This window comes from Muntiacus reevesi, chromosome X (genome assembly GCF_963930625.1).
Source record: "Muntiacus reevesi chromosome X, mMunRee1.1, whole genome shotgun sequence".
Classification (NCBI taxonomy): domain Eukaryota; kingdom Metazoa; phylum Chordata; class Mammalia; order Artiodactyla; family Cervidae; genus Muntiacus; species Muntiacus reevesi.
Genome location: NC_089271.1, coordinates 123,370,645 through 123,382,317, shown reverse-complemented (window position 1 = coordinate 123,382,317; position 11,673 = coordinate 123,370,645). Strand labels below are relative to the sequence as shown.

General features: G+C 38.6%; 3 pseudogenes; all 3 read left to right on the top strand.

The window, feature by feature from the left end:
• The first annotated feature begins 7,259 nt into the window (after nt 1–7,259).
• Nucleotides 7,260–9,589, top strand: LOC136154699 (mortality factor 4-like protein 1 pseudogene; annotated as a pseudogene).
• Nucleotides 9,590–9,838: 249 nt separating this feature from the next.
• Nucleotides 9,839–10,610, top strand: LOC136154698 (mortality factor 4-like protein 1 pseudogene; annotated as a pseudogene).
• Nucleotides 10,611–10,900: 290 nt separating this feature from the next.
• Nucleotides 10,901–11,613, top strand: LOC136154697 (mortality factor 4-like protein 1 pseudogene; annotated as a pseudogene).
• Nucleotides 11,614–11,673: the final 60 nt, after the last annotated feature.

Here is an 11,673-nt window from a genome sequence, read left to right as displayed (position 1 = left end):
TGGAAAAAATCATAAAGTATCATTCCAAAATTAGAAATTTGTAGAAGTTTAGATGATAAAATTAAATATCTCAAAAGAGAGGGCAAGCCAATAGACTAAAGAAAGCTACTGAAATAAGAAAAAGTTTTAACTATGTAATTTAAAGATACCATAGTAATCAAGAACTGTACTTGTCAAGTATATCTCAATTATCCTAGGAAATTTTTTTAAAAAGATTACCATTAGAGAGATTAAGTGGAAGGGTATAAGAGTGACATAAAATCTTGGTTTCCAATAAGGAAATTTAATGGATAATGTATTTAATCAAGGCAGCAATGAGCAATGTATGTTATTTCAAATTAAGTCTGAAAAACTAATAAAAAATGGTAATTGTTAAAAATGATTACCTTAGAATACTACTCAATAACTTTTAAAAAATGCATTATTGATACCTGAAGCAACACAGGTGAACTTCAATGCATTTAAAAAGCAAGGCTCAAAAGAATATATACTGCCTGGTGTATGTTTCCCATTAATTTCTGGAAAATACAAACCAATAGTGATAGAAACAGAGCAGTCGTTGCTGGTGTGTACTACAGTTTCTGGAAAGAAAACTGACTGCAAAGGTACAGGAAGGAACTTTTTAATGTAATAGGCATCATCTGGGTCTCAGTTTGCTAGTGATTACACAACTGTATAGATTTGTCAAGACTCATCAAATTGCAACTCTAAAAAAAGGATAGAATTTACTAGAAAAACTTTATATCATAAGAAAGCTGACTGGAAAACCAATAAATAAAAACTGTCACCTCTGGGAAGTGGAACTGAGGATATGGAGCAGTGGAAAATGGAACAATTGCAATTTGTTAAATGATCTTGCATGTTATTTAATATTTTAATCATGTATAAATAGTGCTTCAAAAACTTAAAATAAGAATGCAAACAAAAACGGAAGACAATGGGTAAAATATATGTGGATAGAAAGGAAACATGTATAAATACCACCTGAAAAGACTATGCTTATGCTGTTATACTTTGTTATTCAAAATATCTTTTTAAAAGTTTAGTCATGGGTAAAGGACTTTATTTTACTAAATATTTCAAAAACTTGTAAATAGTCAAAGTAATACATGATTTTAATTTTGATAACGTGTATTATAAGGTGGTATACTTTTTATTATAAACTATGCTGCTTCATTTGATAAAATGTTTCTGTATTTTTGGTTGATCTTTACTCTCTAGTTGTGAAACTACCTGGTCAGTAGGCACCTAATAAAAATCTAGGACCTCTGACAATGGCATTATGAAAGGAAAGAGAGAAATAGAGAAATTCAAAATATATACTCAGAAAACAGCATCCTATTGTTTGTAGTTGTCTTTCCCGTACGGACAAGAATGAGGTCTTTCTCATCACCTTATCACCAGTACCCAAGCTGAGTACATGGCACATAATCAGTATTTCATAAATATATGTGAAATTAATGAACTGTAAGAAAAGAGTACAATTTATTCACTCAATATGAATTTATGTGTCAAGTATTACACTGGGGGAATTGTGACAGAAACTTGTACAGAAGTCCTTGTTCCTACCCACAGGGAACTCACAATCTTAGAAAAGCATCAAACACCAAATATCATGTGATAAGATGTTGCAGTTGAGACATTCACAATGACTTTGGAAGATATGAAGAGTATTTACAAATTTTGCCTGTGAGAATTGGGAAAAGCTTCAAAAAGAGGCCATATTTAATAGCTGAAGATTTTAATAAGTTACAACTGATAGTAGAAACTAAAGGGGTTCCTTTTAGAGAGACAAACATGTGCTAAGGCTAAGTAATGTGAAACAGCACATTACATGTCAGGAAAAGCAAGTTTTGTGCAAGGGCATATAGAGAGAAGAGAAATGGGAATCCAGTGCTGGAAAAATAGGTTTGGAGCAATTATGACCAGAAAATTTTATCCTGGAGTCACTGATAAGCCAGAGGAGGATTATATGCAGGGAAGTGTTACTCTGACAGCAGAATAAAAGGAGACACAAGAGGTTCATAGTCTAGGGAGAGAAATCAGTCAATAGGTGATTGTTAAATTGTCCAGGCTGCAAACATGCACAAAGTGAGAACCATTATAATATTCTGGATTTTATAAAAGGAAAATTTTGATTGACATAAACATAAAAAACATTTTTAGAGGGAAGTTAATGGCTTTTATTTTTATTGTAGTAGATTTGCAATGTTGTGTTAGATTTAGGTGTACAGCAAAGTGACTCTGTTATACATATATTTTTAGGTTCTCTTCCCTTATAGATTATTATAAATATTGAGTATAATTCCCTGTGCTATACAGCAGGTCCTTGTTATTTTATATATAGTAGAGTGCATATGTTAAATGTTAATCCCAAGCTTCAAAGGATAAACTTTTAGGTAAAAATGTTCTTATATTTATGAAACAGCATTCATTCTTTCACTGGTTTGACTGATGCAAAATTATTTAGCTTCTCTTTTAAAAAGCTACAGAGAGAAAATAAGCTAAAATGTTTTGTGTATTTATTTACAGTTAAATATTTGACTATGGTGTAAGAAAAATTACTCAATTCTGAAAAATATTTCCAAACATATTGTAAATTATGTGCAGATAATTCAAAGTTATGCTTTCATTGACATATACATTCATAAAACTTATCTTAGAATTAGAGCAAAACTTTTACAGCTCCCGGGGTATAGCATTAACCTCAGCAGTTGTTTTGATATTGCATTTATCTCATGTTCCATTGGCCTTCCATCTGTTCTGATTTTGCAAGAAAGCTGCAAGAGTGTTGGCAACAAGTTTTCCCCTATTCTTTGGCAAGAGACTAATTTCCTTAAAGTGGAGGAATGGTTTTAATGTGGCAAAGATTATTTAATTAAAACACAGACTATAAAAATGCTAAGCTACTATTGCTTCACTTTAAAAAAAAATATTTAATTGGAGGCTAATTACTTTACAATATTGTGGTGGTTTTTGCCAAACATCGACATTGCTTCACTTCTTAAAATACTTTAAAATCTTCTTGCACCTGCAGTCATTATTTTTAGCTATCTGAAAGCAATGCATGCTAAGTTGTTTCAGTTATGCCTGATTCTTTGCGACCCTAGGGACTGTAGTCCACCAGGCTCCTCCTGTCCATGGGATTCTGCAGGCAAGAACTGGAGTGGGTTGCCATTTCCTCCTCCAGTGGATCTTCCTTACTCAGGGATCGAACTTGCAGCTCCTGCATTGCAGGCAGATACTTTACTGCTAGAGTCACCAGGGAAGCAAGAACCATGTCAATGAACATCCATAACCCAGCACCTTTTTACTTCCTAGGCTCTAAATTAAGAAATCTCTAGGGCGTTTCAAGCAACAAGATAATGATTAATGTATAGCAATAGTAATATTCTTGGTTAAAACATTATATAGCCAAGCTCCCTTAAATTATTTCCAAAGAATTTAAACAATTATAATGCAGTGAGTGAGTGAAACAGACTTCTCACTTACTGTGAGTTCCCTTACAATCTCAAGTGATTCATAGTCATTTGTCAAAAAAAAAAAAATTTTGTCAAGACGTGTTCACATGAAGACAGAAACACCTGCCTCACTGGTTAACACTTGGCACCCATTTATTCATTTAATTGTTTCAACAGACATTTCAAGAATGCTTAATATTTACTAGGATTTGGGATTACAGATATGAGAAAGACACACCTCCTCTGGTCTCAGATATGGTGGAAGAGACATGTGAAAACCTTATAGTTGGTATTATATATAGATGTGACTATAATACGTTACAAGAACTCAGAGGAAGGATCAAGGATATTTCACTGAGAAAATCCACTAAACTTTACTGAAGTCACATTTTAGGTGCTTCTTAAAGCATAAAAAGTATTTAATAGGCATATGGAAGGATAAGGGATAACATTTCAGTTATTCAGAATGAATTTTTAAAAGCTTGAAGATGTAAAAGAACATAGTGCATTCTGGGATTTCAAAATAATGGAGTACAATAGTAATGTGCCATGTAAGGAGGATAGTGCTGACAGATTGAGCCAAAAAGATGGGAGAGACCAAACTGGCAACACTCCAAGGTACCATACTAAAAGGTTTAAATTTTAATATGTATGTGGCAAGTGTCACTGAAGGTTTCTGCAGGTGACTGATATTAACATACTTGTGTTTTGAAAGGCTATTTAGGATGACCATATACAGGTGGAGAAGATGAGGATGTAGGTAAGATTATGAGACACAATCAGAAGGGTTTTGGAGGGAACATGTTAAATAGAGATTTATGAAGATTTATAGTCCTGGAGTTTACAATAAAAGGAGACCTAAGTAGAATATAGATGAAAATTGAAATAATGAAAATTGAAGTAATGAGACCCTCTTGGAAGTCAATCAGAGAGGAGCAAGAGAGGACTTTAACGAATAGTATCAGCATGTAAAAAGGCAGGAGATAAAAAAGGATCCAAAGTAGTGAATAATTTTGAGATAGAGTACTCATAGATACAGAAATAGAACTAAAATAAAATGGTTCTGTAGAAAACCGAGAGATGTACATGAAAATTGCAACCATGGCAAATGTAAAATATATGTCAAGTAAAATAAAGTATAATAAAGAACTGTTGGATTAGACAAGTGGGAAGTCATTGACTGACTTCAGAGTAAGCATTTTCAAGAACTGAAGATCAAAACTAATTTTGAGTGGGCTGAACAATAATCAGTAGGTTAAAAACTAGAGACAAGACTCGAGAAGTTTGTTTTTTTACGAAGTCTGTATGACTGAAATATGTCAGTAAGTTAAAGAGAAACAAAGTTGAGAGGTTTCTTCTCTTTTTCCTCCTCCTGCTTCTCCTCCTCTTTCACCTGCCTATTCTTTTTTTTTAAATATATATTTTATTGAAGTCTAGTTGACTTACAATGTCTCAGGTACACAGCAAGGTGATTCAGTTATACAAACACACGTGTTACTTTTGAAATTATTTTCCATCATAGGTTATTACAAGCTATTGACTATAGTTCCCTATGCCATACAGCAAACCTTTGTTGTTTGTTACATATCTATTTTTAAATTAGAAATCTAGCATTCTATTCATACTAAGTCGAATAAGTGGAATCAAAATGTCATAACTTTGGCAAAAATTCTAAGTTTTCTAAAAATATATATAGATATGTATATATATTTATACAAAACCTTTTCTCCTACACTTGATAAAGGTTTGAGAAAACATTAAAAAAAAGAGATGGAGAAATCGGAGAACATAAACTAAATAAAATGGGAGCACTGAATATGAAATAGAAAAACTGAAACAAACTAGATAAAAGATCACCATATAGTACAGCTGTTTTTCAACATGACTGCTCATTGGAAACATATCTAGAGCTCTGGAGGAAAAAAAGCAATTCTTGAGCATTTGTATTTTTCAAAAAATTCAAGATAATTCTGATATGCATCTGGATTTTAAAAAGTGATTACAGGTGTTTCCATTAGATCCTAGTTTTGGTGATGATAGAGTTCTATTATTTTTCTGTTGACCAATCATAATACAATGATATTAAGTAATAGTTACATAATCACAACAGTAAAAGATATCAGTTTTCCCAATCAACAGCCAAACAAAAAATAAAAGATAAGTTAACCATATTTCCACTATGGCTTGCAATTGTACTTAACAATATAAAATCATTACATACAATTTGGGGGGGTTAAGTAGAGTGATGTAGTAAGTGCAAGTGCATACATGCACGTTTTCATCCACCCACTCTGTCTTTTGGTTGGTGTATTTAATCCATTCACATTTAAGGTAATTATCAATATGCATGATCCTATTACCATTATCTTCATTTTTGGGGGTTTATTTTCTGTAGGTCTTTTCCTTCTCTTATGTTTCCTGCCTAGAGAAGATTCTTTAGTATTTGTTATAAAGCTGGTTTGGTGGTGGTCAATTCTCTTAACTTTTGCTTGTCTGGAAAGCTTTTGATTTCTCCATCAAATCTGAAGGAGAATCTTGCTGGGTAGAGTAATCTTGGTTGTAGATTCTTCCCATTCATCACTTTAAATATATCATGCCATTCCCTTCTGACTTGTAGAGTTTCTGTTGAGAAATCAGCTGATAGCCTGATGGGAGTCCCTTGTATGTTATGTGTCATTTTTCCCTTGTTACTTTTAATATTCTACCTGTCCTTAATTTTTGTCAGTTTGATTACTCTGTTTTGGTGTGTTCCTCCTTGGGTTTATCCTTCCTGGGATACTCTGTGTTTCTGGGACTTGGTTGACTATTTCCTTTCCCATGTTCAGGAATTCTTCAGCTATTATCTCTTCAAATATTTTTTCAGGTCCTTTCTCTCTCTCTCCTCCTTCTTAGACCTCTATAATGCAAATGTTGGTACCTTTAATGTTGTCCCAGAGGTCTTCTTAGGCTGTTTACATTTCTTTTCATTCTTTTTCTATATTATGTTCTGTGGCAGTGATTTCTACCATTTTGTCCTCTGGGACATTTACCAATTCTCTGCCTGTTATTCTGCTATTGATTTCTTTTAGTGTATTAGTCATTTGTTTGTTCTTTAGCTCTTCTAGGTGTTTGGTAAACATTTTTTTTTTTTTTGCATCTTTACAGTCTTTGACTCCATTCTTTTCCCGAGATCCTGGGTCATCTTCACTATCATTATTCTGAAGTCTTTTTCTGGAAGGTTACCTATCTCCATTTCATTTAGTTGTTTTTCTGGGATTTTATCTTGTCCATTCATCTGGGACATGTGTAAGTTGCTCAGTTCTTTCCAACTCTTTGCAAACCCATGGACTATACCATCCATGGAATTCTCTAGGACAGAATACTTGAGTAGGTAGCCTTTCCCTTCTCCAGGGGATCTTCCCAACCCAGGAATTGAACCCAGGTCTCCCACACTGTGGGCAGGTGCTTTCCCAGCTGAGCCAAAAGGGACACCTTTTTTTCATCATGATCACCTTTCCATAATATGGTTTTTATTTTAGCTGCTGCGAGACTGTGCTTCTTCTTGCTTCTTCTATCTTCCCTCTGATGGATGAGGCTAAGAGGCTTGTGTAAGCTTCATGATGGGAGGGACTGGCAATGGGAAAAACTGTGTCTTGCTCTCATGGGCAGGGCCTTGCTCAGTAAAGCTTTAATCCAATTATCTGCAGATGAATGGGGTTGCTTCTTCCCTGGTAGTTGCTTGGCCTGAGGTGACCCAGCCCTGGGGTCTGAAGGGCTCTATAGTAAGGTTAATGGCAAACTCCAGAGGGCTTACACCGGATGGGACTTTCCAGTGCCCTCTTCTCTGTGGTGAGCCACACCTGACCCATGCCTCCACAGGAGGTCCTCCAACACTGGCAGGCAGTTGTTGTCCAGTCTTCTGTAGGGTCACTGCTCCTCTCCTCTGGGTCTTGGTACATGCAAAATTTTTGGTTGTGCCCTGGAGTCCCTCTTTCCCTCAGTCCTCTGGAAGGCCTATGATCAAATCCCGCTGGCCCTCAAAGCCAGATTGCCAGGGGATTCCCTGACCCTTTGTCAGATCCCCAGGCTGGGAAGCCTGATATGGGTTTCAGAACCTTCACAATAGTGCAAGAACTTGTTTTGGTACTGATCTCCAGTCTGTGGGTCACTCACCTGGCAAGTATGGGATCTGATGTGATTGTGCCTCTCCTACTGTCTTACTGTGGCTTCTTTTTTGTCTTTGGACATGTGATATCTTTTTCTGGTGGGTTTCAGCATCCACCTGTCAATGACTATTCAAGAGGTAGTTGCAATTTTGTTGCTCTCGCAGGGGGAGATGAGTACTTGTCCCTCTACTCGGCCATCTTGAACCCTCTTTTAATATTTTAATGGAAAAAAATAGGCATAGTTATAGACTGAAGGGAAGGTGTAACTTTAGGGATATTGAAGATACGGGTACTGGAGGGAAAACCCATAACTGATGGCTCAAAATAAGAGAAAAAACAGGATAGACATTGCTATTACTATGACTTAACACATAAGAACCCAGGTTCTGGAAACTAGAATACTGGGGTTTTTATTTTGGTTCACCATTGAATATTTCTGTGAATTCAGAAACACGTTAAATGTTTTAAGTCTTACAGGGTGGGGAACACACATACACCCATGGTGGATTCATGTCAATGTATGATAAAACTACTACAAAATTGTAAAGTAATTACCCTCCAATTAACATAAATGAATTTATTTAAAAAATTAAAAAATAAAATGGAAACAATAACTACACCACAGGACCATTATGAGAAGAAAATGAAAAGAATGGAACCAAAAAATCCCACGAAACACGTCCTGGTGCTCAGTAAACATTTTACTATTAACATAAATATTCAGCTATTAGATATATATTTTTACAAAGGAGACACGTAACCCACTTATGTAAAATAAAAAGAAAGAAAAGAATGATTAAAGGGATAGATAAATTTGTAGGTAATCAAGGATGATGTAAAAACTATTTTATCTCTAAAGAAGCTCATATGCTGTAGATATACTATGCACATTTCCTTAAGAATGAGGAACCTGAAAAAGAAAAACTGTTCAGTCACTCCGTCATGTCTAAATCTTTGGGACCTGAATGACCATAGCCCACTGGGCATCTGTGTCATAGAATTCCAGGCAAGAATACTAGAGTGGGCAGACATTCCCTTCTACAGGGGATCTTCCCGACCCAGGGAACTTACCTGGGTCTTCCATGTTACAGAAAGATTCTAAATCATCTGAGACATGCAAGGACAAATAAATTATCTCAGTCATCATGTAAATTTTGATCAAACATTTAGGTCCTCCACAAAATATTGTAGGGCTGGGTACTGGGCGGATAAAGACATTGGCACATTGGGCCCAGGATGCAGAGTTGCTGATGACTGATGGCAAGTCTAATGCACAGCTGGGTGGGGTAGAGAGTAGGGGGCAGTAGTCAAGGCTGGTGGGAGGAGGAGGCGGCGACAGCAGTGAATCTCTTATCAACCGGGCCAAAGCAGGACCCGAAGCCTCAATTCCAGGAAGGTGAGAGAATGAAGTGCTTGTGTGAGCTGCTGCTTTATGAAACGAAGTAGCTACAAGTTACCATTGAAAGTAAAGTGCCATACTTCATACATTACAGTGTTTGGAATGGGGTCCAGAAAGCAGACTCCTCAAGCACCTGGATATCAATCTGCAGAAGCAAGGAGAACTTCAAAGAGCCACTCAGCAGGGGCATGCAGATGCCAAGATGCATACAAGGGGTGGCCCCTGACAAAAAGCCTAGTGCAATGCAGCAGAGAAACGATGAAGTGAAAACAAAAATGAACCAACTTAGAAGGCACCTGGAACTGGAGGTGGTGGCAGCCCCTTTGAGACACCTCAGCTTTGTCCCCAGAGGAGGTCTTGAGTAGATCCTATTGAAATTGAGGAAATGTTCATGAGCACAGTTGCTGTCAAAGTCACGATCCCCAAACAACTCAAACGGTGGCTTGGTGATGATTGGAACTTAATTACCTGGCCCAAACAAGCTCTTTCATCTTCTTAGCAAAAAGAATGTACATTCCGTTCTAGTGCGTGTGTTCCATGTCACGTCAGTCTCCTGCGACTCTTTGCCTCCCCGCGGACTGTAGCCCACCAGGTTCCTCTCTCCATGGGAATCTCCAGGCAAGATCCTGGAGTGGGTTATCATGCCCTTCTCCAGGGGATCTTCCTGACCCAGGGATCGAACCCGTGTCTCCTGTAGCTCCTGTAGCACTGAGGTCAGATTCTTTACAGTCTGATGAAAGGCCAAATTAATCATCTAGGTCATCTTCTTACCTCAGATTAAATATTCAGCTCCTCAACAAAGACTTGAGATCCGGGTGCTGGGCGGTCTGGGGATGCCAGCACATCGGGCCCAAGATGTAGAGCTGGCGATAACTGATGGCAAGTCTGACGCAGAGCTGGTGGGGTAGAGACTAGTGGGCAGTATTCAGGGCTGGTGGGAGGAGGAGGCGGCGGCAGCAGCGAATCGTTAATCAAGGGCGCTGAAGCAGGACCCAAAGCCTAAATTCAGGAGGGTGAGAGAGGGCTGTGCTTTTGTGAGCTGCTTTGTTGTGAAACCAAGTAGCTACAAGTTGCCATTGAAGGTAAGCAAGTGCCATACTTCATACATTACAGTGCTTGGAATGGATTCCAGAAAGCAGAGTCCTCAAGCATGTGGATACCAATCTGCAAAGCAAGAAGAACTTCAAAGAGCCACTCAGCAGTGGCATGCAGAAGGGAAGATGCATGCGAGGGGCGGCCCCTGGGAAGAAGCCTGGTGCAATGCAACAGAGAAACATTGAAGTAAAAACGAAAAAGAACAAACTTAGAACTCCCCAGGAACTGGAGATGGTGGCTGCCCCCGTGAGTCACCTCAGCCTCCTCCCCAGAGAAGGTCTCGAGTAGATCCTACCATTGAAAACGAGGAAACATTCATGACCAGAGATGACATCAAAGTCACCATCCCTGAACAACTCAAATGGTGGCTAGGTGATGACTGGATCTTAATTACCCGGCCAAAACAAACTCTTTCATCTTCCTGTCAAGAAGAGTGCGGATTCCGTTCTAGTGCCTGTTTTCCACATCCCGTCAGGCTTCTGCGACTCTTTGCCTCCCCGTGGACTGTAGCCCATAAGGCTCCTCTGTCTGTGGGATTCTTCAGGCAAGAATCCTGGAGTGGATTACCATTCCCTTCTCCAAGAGATTTTCCTGACCCAGGGATCGAACCTGTGTCTCCTGTAGCTCCTGTGGAACTGCGGTCAGATTCTTTACGATCTGAATCTTCAAAGGCCAAATTAATGGTCTCGGTAATCTTCATACGTCAGACTAAACATTTAGCTCCTCATCAAAGCATTGAGGTCCGGTTGCTGTGCTGACTGTGGATGCTGACACATTGGGCTCAACACGCAGAGTTGGCGATGCCTGACGCCAAGTCTGACGCACAGCTGGGTGGGGTAGAGTGTATGGGGCCGTAGTCAGAGCTGGTGGGAGAAGGCGGTGGCGGCAGCAGCGTATCTCTCATATACTGTGCCAAAGCAGGACCTGAAGCCTCAATTCCAGGAGGGTGACAGAGCGCCGTGCTTGTGTGAGCTGCTTCTTTATGAAACAAAGTAGCTAGAAGTTGCATCGAAGATAAACAAGTGCCGTACTTCATACATTAGAGTGGTTGGAATGGGTTCCAGAAAGCAGAGTCCTCAAGCATGTGGATATCAATTTGCAAAAGCAAGAAGAACTTCAAATAGCCAGTAAGCAGTGACATGCATATGCGAAGATGCATGCAAGGTGTGCCCCCTGGCAAGAAGCCTGGTTCAATGCAGCAGAGAAACACTGAAGTGAAAACAAAAAAGAACAAACTTAGAAGGCACCTGGAACTGGAGATGGTGGCAGCCACCATGAGTCACCTCAGCCTCCTCCTCAGAGAAGGTCTCGAGTAGATTCTACCACTGAAAATGAGGAAACTTTCATGAGCAGAGTTGACGTCAAAGTCATGATCCCCTAACAACTCAAACGGTGGCATGGTGATGACTGGAACTTAATTACCCAGTCAAAACAAGTGCTTTCATCTTCTTACCAAGAAGAATGTGCATTCCGTTCCAGTATGTGTGTTCCTCATCATGTCAGTTTTCTGTGACTCGTGTGTCCCTGTGAACTGTAGCCCACCAGGCCCCTCTGTTCATGGATTTCTCCAGGC